General features: G+C 32.1%; 1 protein-coding gene across 3 annotated transcripts in view; it reads right to left on the reverse strand.

Moving 5' to 3' along the window:
* Window positions 1–16,171, reverse strand: part of LOC141549512 (triple functional domain protein-like) — a 226,307-nt gene that overhangs the window by 31,593 nt on the left and 178,543 nt on the right. The window lies entirely within an intron of this gene.

Genomic DNA, 16,171 nt, shown 5'->3' on the forward strand with positions numbered 1-16,171 from the left:
AAATACCTGCATTTTGATGAATTTGTCACTGTTAAAACATTACCTCATTTGGGGTTTTCTAAGATAATTCAAGACATTTTGCAACCTTTATCCAATTAATCCTTTCAATATACCTTTGAGATAAGCTAGGGGCCATTTTATTTTTAGCTTATTGATAAATGTCCAAATCAATATGGATGACAATGAGTAAAATGGGAAGAAATTCAATCAGAGACTAAAGAAATGAGGAACTGGTAGGAGGATCATTGTTGTGGTCCTAGATCCAAAAGTTAATCAAGACAGACCTTAGAGGCTGTCTAACAAAGAAACTAAGATCCCAAGGAGAATGAATCATTAAAATTTCATTCAAAGAGGAAATATGATTTGCCTGCACTTATTCATTTAGGTAAAGGAATATTTCTTACTATCAAGATAAAATCCAATCTTTCAACCTCCTGTCAGGATCCTGTTGGGCAGTTCTCCAAACATAGACTTGAAAACAATTGCTGATACCCCTTCCCTTCCATGTCCATCTCTGATCCTTCTGCTCTTCAATTCAGCTTCAGCAAAGATGAGAAAGAATGGAGATAGGGGATTGTAAGAAGGAAAATACAGAGTTACCTACTGCATTTTCGGGAACCTAATCTTTATATTTCCAAAGAAAACAAAGGTAACATGTAGAGTAATTTTCATTCTCTGAAGTCTCATTCTTTTCACATAAGTGATAACCCAAGAACCACAGAAGCATATATAGTGAGATATAGTGCCTAACATTGGTTGAGGAAATTATTTATGGACCATCATTATAAATTTGGCTTTTAGTTCCTTTTTGTTTCAATATAAATGGCACAAAATGATATGTTCTTGGTGGGGAGAGAGATAAATACTTGACACAATGCCCAGTGTTTCATGCTTTCCTTTCAAAGTATCAGTGTGATATTGTAGCAAGCATGAGGGACTTGGAGTTAGCAAGCCCAGAGTTCAAAGCTTGTCCTCAGATGCTTATCAGCTTTATGACCATGGGCAAGTTACTTTGTAAAATATTTTGCAATCTTAAAAGGATTAAATAAATGTCAATTGTTGTTATCTTGTTCTTCTCATCTTTGATGGTATTCAAATAGAAATAGTCCTAGGATATTATTATTCTGTTTCATGGTCTATAGATTATTGTGCAGTTGAATAAATAGGCAGCTTTTTGTAACTGATTAAAAAAAAAAACACCGGAATTATTCACTCTAAGCCTTTGCAGGACAACTCTAGTAATAGAAAGGATGATGACAACATGTACATTAGCATACATGTTTTCTCCAGTTTGAATTTGCCGATTAAGTCCCTACTTTTAAAAATGAAATTCCATAGAGTGTGGAGATTATGAACACGTGGTATGGAACATTATCAAAACACTATTCTTAAAGTTTTATGGACAAATGTTATTATAAAGCATTGGGAGAAGAAAAGGGAGAAGAATTAGACTTATGATTTTACAGCTTAAGGGACTCCCACACTAAGGAAGATTTCTCTATCAATGCAACTCAGCACCTTCTTCCCAACTAATAGTTTTAGAAATTTGTCTAAAACACTGAGAGACTGAGTGACTTGTCCTTGTTTTCCTGAATCTGAAACCATCTCACTATCTCCTACATGACATTGCCTCTCAAAGGTTTAACACTGCTATTGTTAGGATAATTATTTATTTATTGTTACCATTATTATTAATAATAACAGTAATTAGAAGGATCAGCAGTAACATTAAGGGATTCTTTATCCTGCCTGGGTAATATTATCAGAATCTGGAAACTGTCAGTAAAAATATTTTGTGTGGTTAAAAAATTAGGAATCTGAATAATGCACAACCATTTTATTCATCCTTTAATGGAGAAGAATATTGGAGAAAGAGGAAGGTTGAGCCTGACTCAGCTGAACACTTCTTCAGCAACAATGATCTTTGCAGAAGGTATATAATTCAATGGCAAGCTTAACTCAGGGCAAATCATCTTCATGTGCAGGTCATCTGAAACTTATCACAGAAATTCAACTGGAGCTGGAGATTTAAGGTAGAAAAAAATAAGAATCTATCCGTTTACTCAATGTTATAGTGTCATAAAGTGAAATTCCTGAGAATTACTTTATAACTTCACTCCACCACCAATAAAAAGCATTTACAGACATCTACATGTGGAGAGGCAATTTGGCATAATGGAAAAGACCTATCTGAATCCTATTCTATAACTAGTTACATAACTAGTTTGTATGGCCTTAGTTTTTTCATCGTAAAAATCAGTCTATTAATCAACAAGCCAGGCATGATGCTGGGCACTGGATATATGATGTAAAAAATAAAGCAAGTGGTCCCTGACCTCAAGAACCTGTGTTCTTTTATAAGAGATCCAATATCTATTTATCTATCTATAAGCACAAATCATATGTGTAGGTATTGTATAAACACAAATAAAAACAAAATTATGAGAAGTGTTGGACTAAATTACCTTCAAGGAAACTTTTAAGATTTAAAATTTCATAATTCTAGACTCCATAAATGTTTACAGAACTGAGTTGAATAACTAGGTCTACCTTGTTACACTCAGCAACAGCAGTTGTCAAAAATTCTAGTGAATATCTTTTTAAAAATTTCATTGTTTTGATCATTAGAAAAAAAACTAACTTGGAATTTGTATTTGTTAACAAATATCTTTCAAAATTTTAAATATGAAGGATGACTAATACACTCAGGTAACACATCCTGTCTATATAAGTACTCTGTATATATGTATGTGTATATATATATATATATATATATATATATATATATATATATATATATATATATACACACACACACACACACACACACACACACACACACACACACACACACACACACATTTATGTCAGAGCAAGTAATATTATATTGTTAAAATGTTAAGGATAATTTAAGTCTTGAAAATTAATTTTTAAAGTATTTTATTGAATCTATTAAAATACTTTTTATGAAATATGTACTGCACTACATTCAAACAGAAGGAAGATTCAATACAAATATTATAATGAGTGATAAAGAGGATCAAATGACATAATATACCAAAATGCTTTACAAACCTTAAAGGGACATATAAATGCTAATGATCTGTAGATGATAAAGTTCTACTGATAGACCTGTCAGCAAATGACATTATGCTTAAAGTCATAGATTGGGAACTGGAAGGGACTTTTGAACTATATTACCTAATCTAACACCATCTTTTTAAAGACAAGGAAACTAAAATTCATACAGGTTAAGTGACTCAGTGAGAGTCATAGAAGTAGCAAATAGGAAAGGCAGATTTAGCCCAGTCACTCAAAAGATAATAACCTTGTGATGTCAACAGAAAAAGTGAAGAGGGTTAAGAAAGTATATAGGTCAATGGTTAAATGAGCAGACTACAATGCTAGTATATCAGAAGTCTATATCTAGGTCAGGTATAAGCTAGATAACAAAGCAGCCTCAAAGTTCAAAAGATGAAGATCAGGTTAGATAACATTCCTTATATTGCGCAATGTTTTCAAGTGATTCTAAATTATTCCCTACTGCAAAAGGCCATCAATTTTTAACAGCAATATACTTTTCCTACATTGCTGTATGGTTTCAAATCACCTAATACTGTGATATTAGAAGAATAAAAGGATCACAGAAAGATAACTAACAAGTCTAAACCTTTTGCAGCAATATTGCCAATGATAACTTGCATGTAAGAAGCAGAGTAAAAGACAACATGAAGGAGGGAAAAGAAGTTAGCATCTGGCAAAAAGCAATATAGTAGATGGATAGTCAGGGTGCTATAATATCTAGGTAGTACTGAAAGAATGAGAGAAAGTCCTTCAATACACCAGGATGATATTTTATGGAAAACACAAACATTCACGAATAAAAACAACACAGGATTTGATAGGTTGTGTTCTTCACTGGTGGAACAAATATTTACATCAGTGAGATTATACATCTATCAAAGTATTTCAGATATGGTCATTGAATTCTTCACACATTAAAGATATTGGCAAAGATGGGAAATAATTCATTTTCTTCCATTACAGTAAGCTAACAAGAAGCCACAAAGCAATTACTATATAGCTATCTTTAAAAACAACCACCACCACCACCAAGAAATGAGTATGAAAGGAATTGTGGCAGTTCTAATGAAATTTAGTTCATAGGTCTACTTGAAATTATCTATTAGATATATATATATTTAAAAAATCGAGTTCAGAGAAAAAATAAAAATAGATTAGCTGTAGAGAAATGCTTGTGTTTTCTTAGTTTAACAATTTAGGAGAAGCAGAAAGGTAATGGCTTGCTGAAGTATTACAGTAAATATACACCAAGTCAGGACAAAATTTTATGACAACAAAATTTCTGAAGTTGTCAAGGTTTTTAAAAATGATTTGCAAAATTGCTCCAAAATAGCACTTGGATTTAAGACAAGGAAAATTAAGGAAGTTCTGAGATAATGACAAATGGGAAATTAGAAAAAAAAAAAAAAAAGTAGAAAAACAATAACTGTGGCAGACAAACAAATCTCTAGGCACCTTTATCAACAATATTTTAAAGTGACCAAGTAAGTACCATAACTCAATCAGATATTAGTTATTCCCCTAAGAAATAATGATCTTGACTTTATAGTTGATTGGATGCAGAAGAATAAATGTGAATTTGCTGGCAGCTTCCTTGTGTCTGAGAAAGGGAGTTTCCTCAAGAGTGATGATAGACAAAGCAAAGCAACTGTATTTTTTTCAGTTAAGATCTGCTACAGGGCATATAAAGACAGATCGAGTACATTCATTCACTTCGAATGTAGCAGACTAGAAAAAAGAGGAAAACATGACACAACAGCATTGGCATTTCAAATGAATTAAAGCTCTCATCTTTCACCTAATAAGATTATTTTAAAGGGTAAGGCATAATTGCTTGAGGGGTTGAATTAAATTTAAACAAATCAACTAAACTTTCCCTGCTATCATTATTTGGAATAGAACAGTATAAAACCTCATATTCAACAAGAAAAAATATTCAGAATAAATTATATGTATTCGCTGGGGGCATAATGACCAATAGTCAATAGAATCAAGGGACAAATATTTGCTTACTGTTGGGCAATAAGTATTTAATAGTCTACCACTCAGCACAGACTACCAATATTGCAGAGAGTCCACTAATATTATTCTAGGAAAGCTGTTTACTGCTACCTTCTTGTGCGACTTCTGAATCTAATCCTTAGTTTCAGAAGCACTCCTAATCCCATACATCAAAGGCCAACACAAGAGTGATTTTGGGCCAGAGTATCTCCATTCAGAGAAAGATAATATAATCCAGTGAATTCAAATTCAGATAAAAACAGGGATTCTTGTGAGTTATAAATTAATTTAGAAAACCACAACTGAACATGATTTTTGTTGCATTATATTTTTATTTGTTGTTTTATTAATTTTGTTAAACATTTTCCAATTACACTTTAATTTGGTTCTGGCTCTTCTTAAGAGTTTAACATCTCTTATGTAATTCCAAATTCCTTCTTGTTAGAAGATATCACAGTATATTCCTTTCAGCTGAATTTGATACAGTTTAGTAAGGATATACAATCTCTTTTTTTCCCCTCAATAGTATTTTATTTTTCCAATTCCAAAGACAGTTTCCAACACTCATTTTTAAAAGATTTTATGTTCCAAATTTTTCTCCCTCCCCCAAACAACAAGCAATATGAAAAAGGTTAAACAGGTACAATCTTTTCAAACATATTTCTATATTTGTCATGTTGTGTATAATCTCTTAAAGTCTATTTTACAATTCTAAAATTCTATGACCACCTTGATTCTTTGTGACAAAGACTTTGCCCATATAAAATTCACAAATAAATTTCTCAACACAAGTACCACTAGAGACTAGATATAAAGACATACGGTATTTATGGAAAGATTGTACAGTCAGTCTGTTATTATTGGGCAGATGGTTTGAGAAAAACCTGGGAAGACTTGTATGAACTGATGCAGAATTAAGTGAGCAGAACTAGGTAAACAATTTATACAATAACATCATTATAGAGACAAACAACTTTGACTCAAAAAATCTGATCAATGATGATCAGACCATGATTCCAGAAGACCAATGATGAAAAATGCCATTTGTCCTGACCAAAGAGATGATGGATTCTTATGTGACCAAAGAGGGAATTTATTTTGCTTGATTATACATTATCTCTTACAAGAATTTTGCTTTTCTTTCTTTTTTAATTATTTTTTTTTTTTTTGCAATAGGGAAAATGAAAAGAGGAAACTAATACCCGTTGATAAGGGGAAAAATACCAACAACTTAAAGAAAAGAAATAGTACACAGGTAGCAGCTACCCTTGATAGTGAATACCTCTATGCCAACCAGAAATGGGCACTCTAATTGGAGCATGTGTTCACAGTGAATTAAAGCTATGTTCAATCTTTTAAGCACTTTTAAAATCTTTCTGTTCTTAATTGGTCTTAAGGCATGATGGCTGAGTAACTACTTTTAGCCTAAATTCCTGGTACAGTCAAAAGTGAGGGCAAATAGGCAGTTTTTTACAGAAGTCAGCCAGGAGTGAGAGCCACAAGAATTAGCCATGTGATAAATATGCTGATTAAAATCAGCAAAGGGAAAAATAGGGGGGGGGGGGGGAAACATCAAATAAAACCTTGGTTTTGCCACTGACTTTAAGACTGGGTTGCAGAACGACTTCATCTAATTTAATTTAGTTTTTGAATGGAGGAAGTGATTTTTTTTCTAACTCCTAAAAGTTCAATAAGTATTCAGTAGTTTTAGAAATGATTTGCATATCCACATAACAATGTGTAGAGTGTTATTGAACACTCTAGTTAAAGGAATTATTATTGGTGCTTAAAGGATATTATCTTGTGAACCTACTATGAGTTTCTTAGTATTTTTGGGTTTTTTACCTAATGATAAACAACCCTAGTTATCCCATGTAAGCTTTCCCAATTTACTAAAAATCATTCACTTGGAAAGCTTTTATAAAAGTCACAATGAGTAATATGTGAAAAAATGGGGTCAGAGGTAGAAACTAATCAAAAATCATTGGGCTGACACAATTTAAAATAGACTCAGTCCACACTAGTTTCCAGAAATAAGAACCACTGGCCACATAATTGATTTGTTCTTAATATTATGATCCCCCCACCCCCTTTCTCTCTCCTAAAAGAGATAATTGCAACTCTAAAGGAATCATTGGTGAACTCATTCTAGCAAAGCTTGCCAATTCTGTGTCATAAATTAAGGAAGATTTTTAAAACTGTGGTGGCACCTACTAATATCATTCCCCCCCCAAAAAAGACTGATTTATATATATCCACTAGAAAGTATTCTTTCTCCAATGTCTTAAAATAGTTCCATATTGATTTATTATAAATTATATACAAATTATATATTAAAAAAATATTTATTAACCCTATACAATGCCATGGACAAGTAAACATTATGAAAAGCTGCTGGTTTTATTTCTTTTACTAATTAAAAAGAATGAGATTATCCTTAGAAGGGCAAGTTAAGAGAGAAAAAACCCGGCCAGTAATTTGCCTTGCTTACCTGTGAATCTAGAAATGCTCAATCTCTATTTCATACTGCCATTTCAGATGTCCTTGTTTAACTAATAAGAAAGAATCAGGAATCGTGCTACAGAGAATAATGGTGGTGGGGACAGCATATGGCACCATCTCAGCTTCAGCTTTCAGAGGAAGCAGCTTCAGCTTTCAGAGGAAGCAGGCTTGGAAGGAAATGAATATGAGGTACCAGCTATCTATAAGTCTCCCTTTTCTCATACCACAAAGTTTACAAATAGAGGGATTGAATTATAGTGCCTTTAAAATGCTATTTTTTGAACCACAAAATCAGTAGTGAGCAAAAATGGCAACAGTCCTTTCTATGTTGTTTTACCAGTGTGAAATTTTAGAAAAGCAATTGCTGCTTCCTACCCTAACATTTTAGAATCATTTTTAGTAAGCCTGAGAAATGTCAGAGTTGCAACTCTAGTTCATGAGAATTCAAAACCTACTCATCCTTTTAAATTTCATTAAATTATGATGGTATTTTAGATTTCAAGGCATTTGCCATATAAACCTTCTTCACCACTCCTATCCTCTAAGCCCTGGAACACATGAGATTTATTCATACTCAAATAGAATTTAGTAGAATTAAAGGAATATGAGGTAGAATTTTAGAGATAATTTAATTCAAAATTCTTATTTTATTATGAAGTTAATTAAGAAGCATAGATTTTAAATAATTTGTCCAAGGTCAGAAAGCTCCTGTCTCCTCCAGTGATTGCATTCATTTCACCCCTACTTTCTTGCTTATGTTCATTCTCTCCCTATCTACTGGCTTCTTCCCTATTGCCTACAAAAATATCCACATCTGCTCCATCCTTTAAAAATCCTCATTTGAACCTTTCAACTCTAGTCTTTTGTGCCTACTCTTTTTATGAAAGCTGTCTACAAAAAGTGATTCCACTTCCTCTTCTCTCACTCTCTTCTTAATTGACTACAATTTGACTTCCAATATACAACAGAAACTCCTCTCTCCAAATAAATTTTAAAAACTGACACTCCTTATCTTGGCTCCAAACATTTTTATGGCTGCTTCCTATGCTTTAAACACTTCTATTCCTCAACTTCACCCTAATGATTTCCCAGGCTTCCTTTATTTATCTGCCAAACAACTACCTTTTTACAGAAATTCTTTTCTAAGCATTCTTAATTCTACTGTCTTTCCTCTCTTATTTAGTATTTATCCTGTATATAGCTTATTTGTATGTTTGCTTGTCATTCCCTAAATTGTAACCTCCTTGAGGACAAAGATTATCTTGTCTAATTCTGTAATCCTAAAGTTTAACAGAATGATTAACATATGGTAAGCTCTTAATAAATGCTTATTGAGTGACTGACTGATAGTGGGTAAATAAAAGAGCAAGAAGTAGAATTCAAGTTGCTTGACTGTTAGAACCAGGTGTAATTTCTCCCATGCCTCTGAAATCTTTAGTGTTCATAAAAAAGATGATTTAATGAGAAAAAAAGCAAATGAAGGGAGGGCCTACCATTGGTTCAAGAGTCAGATGCCTAGATTTGGGGTGTACTCTTTGCTATTTCTGCAACTTTGGAAGATTATATAAATAAATTAACAGAAAGATAGGATAGATAGATGAAAAATGATGGATGACAGAATATTTATTAAGTAATTAGTATGTATCAAACACTGTGTTAAGTACTGGGGATACAGATATAAATATGACAGCTGCTGTCCTTAAAAAACATTATAGTCTACTGGAATTCTACTCTAACATTCTAATTACATTCTAAAAAAATATTTTATTTGAATATGGAAGGTAACATAGGAACATAAGAGCCAGAAAAGGAAGAGAGGTGCTGCATAGAAGAGGTATGGCTTAAAAATGGGTTTTAAGTCAGGTGAAGGCGTGGAATTTAACAAAGCCCAAAGTAGTTCCAGGTGCCTATATTTTTAATGGGAAGAGGTAAGGATGACAGACAAAGAACAAGTGGAATGGTTTAGGGATGTTCAGAGGAATATATCATTTAAATGTTATCAGTTTCCCCAAATATAAAATGTAGGCTTGGATTAGATGACTCTACCTCCTGTTCAGTTCAAAATGTATGCTCCCCAAATTTTGTCCTGAAACATATAGGGCTACCTATACAAAGAATATAATAATTTGTATAAATTAAAATATGTTTAAAACAATACATCAAAATACTATGAGGGATGGACCCACATTTAACACCACATACTAAGATAAGATCAAAATGGGTCCAAGATTTAGGCATAAAGAACGAAATCATAAATAAATTGGAGGAACATGGGATGGTTTACCTCTCAGACTTGTGGAGGAGGAAGGAGTTTGTGTCCAAGGGAGAACTAGAGACCATTATTGATCACAAAATAGAAAATTTTGATTACATCAAATTAAAAAGTTTCTGCACAAACAAAACTAATGCAAACAAGATTAGAAGGGAAGTAACAAATTGGGAAAACATTTTTACAGTTAAAGGTTCTGATAAAGGCCTCATCTCCAAAATATACAGAGAACTGACTTTAATTTATAAGAAATCAAGCCATTCTCCAATTGATAAATGGTCAAAGGATATGAACAGACAATTTTCAGATGATGAAATTAAAACTTTTTCCACTCATATGAAAGAGTGTTCCAAATCACTACTAATCAGAGAAATGCAAATTAAGACAACTCTGAGATATCATTACACACCTGTCAGATTGGCTAAGATGACAGGAACAAATAATGATGAATGTTGGAGGGGCTGTGGGAAAACTGGGACACTGATGCATTGTTGGTGGAGTTGTGAAAGAATCCAACCATTCTGGAGAGCAATCTGGAATTATGTCCCAAAAGTTATCAAAATGTGCATACCCTTTGACCCAGCCATACTACTACTGGGCTAATATCCCAAGGAAATACTAAAGAAGAGAAAGGGACCTGTATGTGCCAAAATGTTTGTGGCAGCCCTTTTTATAGTGGCTAGAAGCTGGAAGATGAATGGATGTCCATCAATTGGAGAATGGTTGGGTAAATTATGGTATATGAAGGTTATGGAATATTATTGTTCTGTAAGAAATGACCAACAGGAGAAATACAGAGAGGCTTGGAGAGACTTACATCAACTGATGCTAAGTGAAACGAGCAGAACCAGAAGATCATTATACACTCAACAATGATACTGTACGAGGATGTATGCTGATGGAAGTGGATATCTTCAACATAGAGAAGAGCTAATCCAATTCCAATTGATTAATGATGGACACAATCAGCTACATCCAGAAAAGGAACACTGGGAAATGAGTATAAACTGCTATTTTTACCTTCTGAATCCAATTCTTCCTGTGCAACAAGAAATTTGGTTCTACACACATATATTGTATCTAGAATATATTGTAATATATTTAACATGTATAAGACTGCCTGCCATCTGGGGGAGGGGGTTGGGGGAGGAAGGGAAAAAATCTGAACAGAAGTAAGTGCAAGGGATAATGTTATAAAAAATTACCCATGCATATGTGCTGTCAAAAAAAAAAAAAGTTATAATTATAAAATAAAATAAAAATTAAATTAAAAAAAAAAAGAAAAAAAAATCAAAGAAATGATTTCCCACTCCATCCTCATCCCGTTCCCAAGTAAACAAGTAAATAAATGAACCATAACTCAAAAAAAAAAAAAAAAAAATACTATGAGGGATCCAATTGATCAATGATGGACAGAATCAGCTACATCCAGAGAAGGAAGACTGGGAAATGAGTATAAACTGTTTTGCATTTTTTTCTTCCCAGGTTATTTTTACCTTCTGAATCCAATTCTTCCTCTGCAACAACAACAAAAAATTTCGGTTCTGCACACATATATTGTATCTAGGATATACTATAACATATTTAATATGTATGGGAATGCCTGCCATCTAGGGGAGGGAATGAAGGGAAGGAGGGAAAAATTCAAAACAGAAGGGAGTGCAAGGGATAATGTTGTAAAAAATTACCCATGCATATGTACTGTCAAAAAAATGTTATAATTATAAAATTAATTTTTAAAATACCATGAGGATTGTTTTACTTAAAGACGCTGAAACTATGACTAAGAAGTCAATAGAGTACAAGGATAATGGGTATGTTTGTTGACATGATTTGCTACAGGTTTCCTATCTACTGATACAGAGGAAAAATATTTCAGAATGAAATTTGTTAACAGGAACTGCTGGAGCCAAATTATTTCCCATAGGTAGAGTAGCTTAAATATGTAAACAATAAAGCCCTAAATCTTTCTTTCACATGAATAGCAATGATAGAAGATTTATAGCCCTGAAAGTCTTGATACTTCACTTTATTGTGACATATCAAGGAATCTAATTCCAGTAACAGTGAAAACATCTAGGCTAGCCTCAAGCAAATTGGATACATAAACCTACTTTATAACCATGTCATAAATCAGGCTTAGGGTGTATGCAATGTACCTACAAGGAAGCCCTATTCAGAAGCATAGTCTGACCCAAGTTCTCTTTATTTTACTTCAGGAAATAATGAAAAAAAAAGCAAAAATACAACTCACAAAAGCAAAGAACATTAAGGAATATGCAATTATAGAGAATAAGAAAAGGACTTTTAATTTAAGACTTTAATTCGATCTTAATTTGGCTGATTTAAAAAAAAATATTGCTTTCTTTTATCTTTACACTCATTTCATATTTCTCCCTAGATTGAACTTCCCTTTGTGACAAAGAAAACAATTTAACTACTATCCAAACCTTTCTGTTCCATGAAGGAGAATGTCTTTCATTGGCCATGCCCCAGAACCATAATTAATTTTTCAATTGCTCAAAATTTCATTTTTTTAAAAAAAGTGAATTTTCATTCACATTGCTCTAATCATTATATATATTGATCTAGTGTTTCTGCTTATTTCACTAAATCAATTCATATTAATTCTCATTTCTATGAATTCTTCATACTTATTTCTTCCTGATAAGAATATTTCATTACATTTACATATCATACTTATGTATTCCTCAATCAATGGAACTATCTACTTTGCTTCTAATTCTTTACTAATAAAGAGTACTATTATGAATATACTGGTATATACTGGACATTTGTTTGTGTCTTTAACTTTCTTTGCCCAATAACAAGATTTCAGGAACAAAACTAAGAAAGGTGTAGATAATCACTCCATCTTACATAATTCCAAGAAGAAAATCACTTCCACCATTAATTAGCACATCTGTATGACTATCTTTCATAGACCCTCCTACCTTGTTTCATATCTATTATCTTTTCAATGTGTAAAGAATGAAAGGAAATCTGAATTGTTTTCATTTGTATCTCTCCAACTATAAGTGATTTGGCACATGTTTTCATGTGGTCACTAAAAGTTTTCAATTTAATAAATAATTGTTGGTCATATCCTTAGACCACTAGTATATTGAAAATTGGCTCTTGATTATATCCTTGTGTTTGTCTCTCACACACATGTATACAGAACACATTAGACTTTTATTTGTGATAAAAGCATATTTATTCCTATTCAGATTGTCTGTCTTCTGGTTCTATGCCTGACTATACAAAAGCTTTAAAATTCTGGATACTAAAAATTATCTTTTTCATACTTTTTGATTGCTACTCATTGATTACTGTTATTAGCCACAATTGGGATATGTACTTCATTGCATTGTCTTCCAACTAAAAAATGTTATGCTCTTTTGTATTTGGGTCAAAAATCTATTTTGAGCTTCTAGATATATAGTGGCATATAGTACAAGATACTAGTCTGAATACTAAATTAAAATTCTGCTACACTGTTTTATAAATTTCCCAACAGTTCTTGTTTTATTAAAAAAAAAAAAAAAAAAAAAAAAACAGGGGGAAAGAGAGCAAAGTCTTTTCCCTAGCAATTTATGCCAAAGATCAAGCTCTTTTCCTCCAATACTTAATATTCCTAACTTAATCTTGCCTATTCTAATGACCCAGTAGTTTATTTTACTTAACATATAATAAATAGTTCTGAATGTTTTATTTTTTGGGGGGGAGGGGGGTTGGCAAGGTAACTGGGACCAAGTGACTGGCTCAGGGATACAAAACTAGTAAGGCTTAAGGTGTCTAAGTTCACAGTTGAACTCAGATCCTTTTGACTCCAGAGCTAGTGCTGTATCCACTGAGCCATCTAGCTGCCCCAAGATGCCTACTTTATAATATAGTTTGAAACCTGATAATCCTATGCTTCTCCCATTTAATCTTTTAAAATGCTTTCCCCTTTGTAATTGTAGACCTGGTATTCTTTTATTTTATCTCATTCTAAAAATATCTTCTCATTTGATTGACATAGCACTAAATTTGATAAGTGTATTCTAATTCATTTAATTCAAAAGAAATATATGAATACCTACAAAAATAGAAAATATCAAATTGTTTCCTTCAAGAAGCTTACATTCTAAAAGGGAGAAAACATAACTCCTAAAGGAATGCAAGTCAAGAAGGTTTGCAAGCATAGGGATCGTGAGTAATATCAATGTGCAATCATTTTTTTTTTTAACCCTTAATCTTTCAAAACCCCCAAGTAGTCCTGATTTGATTAATATTTCCAGAACAAATAGTAAAATACTTATGTTGGAGTGGGGAAAAGAGAGTTACCAGGAATATCATGTGGTTGAGAAGAAGCTAGACATAGTGAGTTTTTATCAATTACTATGGCCCAAAGATATGAGGTCTTTTGGGAGAATAAAAAATAGAAGTAATAAACTGAACAACATATCAGACAGATAGATACTTAGTTTTGTGGAACATAATTATGTATAGTAACTTTTGCTAATTATTTTTATTTCCTTTCTGATTGTTGTGAAATCAGAGATTTACTTTGTATTTTAGTAAATTTATTTACCACTTACTTTTTCTTAATCAGATGAATAGTTTTCACAGTTTGCTAGTATTCTAATCTATTTTCAAAATTCTCTATTTTTTTCCATATTTTTGACTTGTTTTAAAATTAAATTTTATTCATTTCCAAATGTTTGACTTACATGTCAAGTTCACGGATCCTCTCTTTCAAAAGTTGTAAATATGTTTTCAGAAAAACATTTTTCTCTGTTTAAAAACACATTTTTAACACGTTGATCCATTATACATTTAACAATTTAATAAAATTACTATTTTAATAATAACATCCTAATAATTCTTTACCCATATATGATTTTTTCAATGTCATTATTTAGTCTTCATTTGGATCCATATCTTTGAGTTATATTTTTATTTATTTATTACTTTTATTATATTTGGTCTAAAAATGATATATGTACTGTATTTGCCTTTAAAAATTTTTATTGTTCTTTCTAGTTTGTGATCAAATTTTAAACATGATTGGATTGTGGTACACCATTTAATACTTGCATTCCTTGACAGTCCCAATAAAAGTCACCCAAGTTCAGTATTTTGTTTTTATTTACATGTTGGATTTTTCAAGCTCTAAGAGAGGCACATTAAAAGTTTTCCACAATTTTTTTCCTATTTATATTTTCAGTTTTTTTCCAATCCCTAATTTCTTTTTAAGTTAGATGCTTTGCTTTGTGGTGGTTTTTCACTTAATTCTGTTATGTTTTCAGTGTCTATGGTGACTAAGAAAAATAGTTTTCCCCATTTTCTCTTATTTTTTTTATTTGAGATGATAGTTATAACTCCTGCTTTTATTAGTCACCCAATGCATATCCAATTTAATTCTAAATACTCAGTTTCACCCTCTATTTGTTTTTGTTTTAAATGTGTTTCTTACATGTGGCAAATTATTGATTTATATTTTCTTGGTCATTATTGCAGGAAATCTAAGCAGCTGCTTAATAGGATCTATTTTCCACCTTTATGTTTAAAGGTGGAGTCCTTTATTTCTGAGATTATTAAACCCACCAGAATTTCTTTGCTTTCTAGGTTGAGCCAGAGGGGTTGGTTGTGAAAGATCACTGGAGAATCTCTCAGGATAAGTAAGCCAGAAGAAAGCATTATATTTGTATATCTTTTCCAACTTTCTCTTACCCACTCAGATAGTTACCTATATCTTTTGTGATACATCATTTTAAAATTCACCTTAAAAAAAAAAAATAGACCTACATGGGTACACCAATGAAAATCTTCCTGTACAAAGATCAGAAGTCTTTATATTCTTACAGAATTGACAGGAACACTAAGAAAGTAAGTAACTTGGCCCAATCACCAGCCAGTACAAAGCAGAGGTGGAGCTAGAACCCAATTCTTGCTCCTTAGGATTCACTCCAACATACATCTTTTCTCTATTACCACATAAAATGTACTATACAAGTGTGATGCTATGCACAAATTTGATGAATTTGAAAAAATAGGAAGGAATTCAACAGGTGAAAAGAAAAATAGGGAACAGACAGAATAAAATTAGGAAAGCAATGGCGGTAGGAAACATTGGCTGTTTGAGGACAAATTTTTGGGTGGAGCATAAAGAGTAGAATGACCTAATATATAAGACCATGAAATGTAAGGTAAAATCATGAATTAATTTCTGATAAGCTGATATGGTTAAAAAATGAAAAATCCTTAATGATGCCAATTCCTTAATATTTTATGGTAAATTATCTTGATTTCAAATATATATTTAAGCAA

The sequence above is a fragment of the Sminthopsis crassicaudata genome, chromosome 1, assembly GCF_048593235.1.
Source record: "Sminthopsis crassicaudata isolate SCR6 chromosome 1, ASM4859323v1, whole genome shotgun sequence".
NCBI lineage: Eukaryota > Metazoa > Chordata > Mammalia > Dasyuromorphia > Dasyuridae > Sminthopsis > Sminthopsis crassicaudata.